Source organism: Glycine max, chromosome 3 (genome assembly GCF_000004515.6).
Source record: "Glycine max cultivar Williams 82 chromosome 3, Glycine_max_v4.0, whole genome shotgun sequence".
Lineage (NCBI taxonomy): Eukaryota > Viridiplantae > Streptophyta > Magnoliopsida > Fabales > Fabaceae > Glycine > Glycine max.
Window position 1 is genome coordinate 17,721,772 of NC_016090.4, and position 4,972 is coordinate 17,726,743.

Genomic DNA, 4,972 nt, shown 5'->3' on the forward strand with positions numbered 1-4,972 from the left:
CCATTTCAGTGAAATGCGAAAATTTACGGTCACCCGCTTCTCTAGTCAATCGAGAGTAGCGAAATTAGTGTCGACACTAATTGTCACCAGATTACCAAAATCTGATATCGACGCCATTCTATACAATTACTGTTCCAATGAGCTGAATCTCGATCCCCATTCCTCAACTATAGACCTGCAAGATCATTTATGGGCTTTTCCATCTCAATCAATCTCCTATATCCTTCTGTTATTAGGTTTATGAACAAGCAATTTGAAAATTGAGTTTAAATCATACATAACAGTAATTGTATATGCACATTGCTTGTTCATTGGGTTAATGAAAAGTTCTAGTATATAAAAGGCTCTCATTTGTTATACATGACTAAAAAGTTTGAACATTTTAGAAATTATTAGCTGGCAATTAATAAAAATGTATTGGTCTAAATTGTAATATAGCTGACAATTAAAACAAATAGCATTTAAAAAAAATATTTTCTAAGACGGTTCTGTCAAAAAACAGGCTTAAAACGTGACACATTCTAAGATGGACTCGGCTCAAAAAATATCTTAGAATGTGGCGCATTCTAAGACGATTTTCGAGTCAAGACCGTCTTCGAATGTGTCACATTCTAAGACGATTTTGGCACCATCTTAAAATGTGTCACATTTCAAGACGATCTCATTTTGAAAGCTATTTTAGAATGTACCACATTCTAAGACGATAAGAAATCATCATTATAGATGCTTAGATATTTTATAACGTTCGTTACGATGACGGTTCACAATCGACGTCATATGTCTAAAAAACTAACATAAAAGGTCATTTTCATAACAATAGTGAGAGGAAAAAGTCATGAACAACGACCGACTACAAAATTCTGGGTAGAGAAACTAGTTCCTGAGTATCATTGGACAACAACTTATGAGATACTTCTTTTGAGACTTCAGTACCTTAGGATCTCCTCCATAGATAGTGACATTCCCTAATGCGGAACAGTTATTATGTTATGCACACACATACATAAAGATAGTAAAATATAATTAAAACACATCACAATATTTAAATATTTATTTAACTAGTTCTAATTTTTTTATAGACGCACAAAAGGGTTCAAATATCTTATATATTAAATCTATAGAATTGACGCTCAACTGCATACGAACATGTATATTCCATAAATTCTACGATACGTAGTTCCTTTATATATAACAAATTTTCATTATTTGTGAGAGAAAAATTTTCCACCTAAATTGGCATGAAGGCCGGGGGAGGGGGCGGAGATTTCTCTCTTTTAATTTATTTTCATTTTAGTTTCTTAAAATATAATGTAAAAAAAAAGATTAAATAAAATTATTATAACAAAAATTAAAAAATAATGAAATAATACTTAATTGTTATTAAAAAAAATTAATTAGAATAAGAATATTTTCCACGCATTTTATTTATTTATTTTACTCATTTTAAAAAGAAAAAATAATCTTTCATTTCTTTTCTTCTCTTTTTTTTATTCATCAAAATAATATTTCTTTTACTATTATATTTTTAATTTTTAATTTTTTATTTCATTTCTAATGGAAACAAAGTATTAATATTTTGATGATTTCATATAATTTGTTCTGTAAATAGCATATTTTCCGTATTTTTAATTAATAAATAAACAATATCACAAACACTTAGAAGGCAAAACTTTGTCCATTCGACCAAGCTATTTTAGGCATTAAGCTATAACATGAAAAGACAAAATAGTCAAAAGAAGAAACTCAGATAATGTAATGTGAAAACTAAAAACTTGCAAGCAAAGGATGCTTAGTGGAGAAGATGAAGAAAACGGGAGAAAAGATGCTTTAGGTAAAAGACAAAATGAAAATCGCATGCAAATGGAACAAGGGCACACTGCCAGGTGGACATCTCATGGACAAAATCAGAATCCCTACCTAGTCTTTATAAGTGTTCTTTTTTATCGACACAAATGTTAATTACTTATTTATTAATTTATGTTAGCAGATTAAATCTATGATATTTTTTTATCTTTTTTTAATCATTCAATCAATCATATATTCTCAATTTTATAAGTTTATATTTTTTTAATTTGGATTTATTTAAGTATTTTTGTTCAATTTTAATCATTGTAAATTTATATTTCAATTTTAACACATAAAGCAGGACTTACTAAGGATAAAATTTGCTGCGTGCGCAATGGTTCAACCCCTGAGCAAACGAAACGAGGGATGGTGAGAGGGAGCAACTCGCTCACTCAGTCACGTCGTGGTGCCGAGTCACACGTTTTCGTGACACTCACCTTCACACTTCACACTTCACACTTCACCACAAGGGTGTTTCACACCTTCCAAATCTTTGTGAATCCATTGGGTCGACCCACCCGTTCTCACATGATTGAGTTATTGGATCCCCAAAATCATTGTTAGTATTTAAAAAACAAGAAACGGTCAAGTAAAAATATTGGAAAATGGATTGAGAAGATTCATTTATTTCATTCAACCCATTTTTGATTAAAAAAGTCTAGCTCAAAGCTAATTAAATATTATGCATGACAGCATGAATGACATTGTAAAATGTAAAAAAAATTATACTATCAACACAAACATTAAACTCTTATTTTAATATATTACTGTATTTAACAGGTCTCATCATGTTTTTTTTTATTTTTTAATAAACTAATATTTTAAACTATGAATGAGAAGATATACTCTCTGTTAAAAATAAAAACTTTACATGATTAAGTATCATGATCTCACCATTTATTTTTTACGTTTTTTATAATAAATATATATCATATTTATAAAATTTATTAAATAGTTAAGATTTCATACAATAATGAAGTCATTATAGATAATTTATTCCTTTTGATATTATATAAATAAATTTATTTCATATAATTAAAATTTATAGTAGTAATAAATAAATACTTTTAAATATATAAATCAAAACATTTTAGTAATAAGCCCACCTGAATATGAGTGTTATTCTATCCTAACGTCCTTCTAACCTCCCCCAGCACAATTCAAACAATGATGGTTCTCTATCCTTGTTGTGATGATACATAATTAAATTTTTAATAAATAAATACTAGTATTTTTTAATATATATATATATATATAATTTATATTTTAGAATTATAATAAATAACATAATATATTATGTATAATTATTTAACTATTGATAATTTTATATAAAAAAAATAATGGAAAGACAAACACGAATATTATACTTTGAAATTAGATTTAGGTGTATATATAGTTGGTATGATTTTTTTAATAATGTAACTCACGTTGTATGTTGACATAGAATAATGAAGTGGTATACAAAATAGTTGAATGGTAAAAACTAAAAAATCTAAACAAAAGTGAGACTAAATATGGATATCCTCTTTATTATTGTTATAATATATAATATTATAAATCAGATTATTGAATTTTAATTTAGAGATAAATATAAAAGGGGTATATTAAAAAAGATAGACGACTAAGAAAATCAAGTGTATAAAAATAGAGGTGAAAAAATAATATTAAAATGTCTAATTGAGAGGTTTATAAAAAGTAATGAAAAAAATGTGTTAGAAAGTTTATTATTAACCAGTCTCACTATAAAATTGTTGGCTAGCGATTATCTAACACCCTGAAAATCATTTTCTTATTGAATAAATTATTTGGGAAATATATATGTGGAAAGACAAATATCATATAGGTTAATTTGTGATTTTAAGAATTTTTTAAATCTTTTTCACAAACACAAAGTTATTGTCTAAAATAACTTTAAAAAAACAATTAACAAATTTTTGCAACACACAAAATCACATGATAGAATTAAATTTTGTAAACAGGGATTGTTTTAAAATAAAATCAAATTTGAATCCTATGTCAGATTAAATGCAAAGAGAGTAAGAAGATTATAAGACATAAATTATATTAGTTCATTTCAACCACCAAGACTATGTCCAGTTCTTGATAAATCACAAAATTTCACTGTATTATCAAAGATATAAGTATTTTTTGTTGTCAGTTTTGGCTCCTTTATATCTATTTAAATTGCATTGATTTAATTTATTATTTATAAGAATTAATTCGATTACAAAACAAGTTTCACACCAAGCTTGAACAATCTAGTATTATTTGTCATGCCAAGGCACTATTGTTTCTAAACCAAATAATAAGATTTGTTATTTGTTTGACTCACTGACTAATTCTTAATCGTCTTATAGACGGATTTACAATCTCAAATGTAGATTCATGAAACATGATCTGGTATCGCATAAGACATAGTTTTTAACCTCTATATTTATTTTCATTTAATCAAAATAATTAAGGGTCTACATTCATCTTCAAACACAAATATCTTTTGACTTAAGAATATGTGTTTGGGCTTTAGCAAATATAAAAAAAGGCTTTTACAAATGTGTTGTAAAAGGACCTCAAGTTTTAAGAATAGTCGTGTTAGACCTAGTCAGGGTGAGCCTAACTTGGTTTTAAGGAAAGTCACCTTAGGTTTTCTTAGAAACCTAACATTTTCCTCTTCTTATCTTTATTTTGTGAATCTTGTAAGAGGTGTACTATAGAAACCTCAAACAAATGAGTGAGAGGAGATCGTGAGGATCATTGTCATTACTCACTTACACCTTGCTTAGGAAATGCACCTTTTCAAGGTAAAAGGAGTGAGACATCTCTTGTTGTAGGATGGATAAAGGAATTTCTCTTGAATCCCAACTAATTATATGTTTTTCTTTCATTGATCTTCGAAGGGTCATGAACACTTTGAAGTTCTTTTAATTTCTATTTTAGATCATTGAATTGAGTACTTGGAAGTTCTCAGGTTCTTGTCCTTTTGTGTCGTTGAATTGGAAATTTGATGAGTTTGGGCTTTTGTTGCTAGTGTGTCCTATGATCTTTAGGCAGTGTGTTTTGGATATTTTGGAACCCATTTTTTTTTTCAGATTAAAAGGGAGGAGTTTGTAATTCCATGTATGTCGGGCAT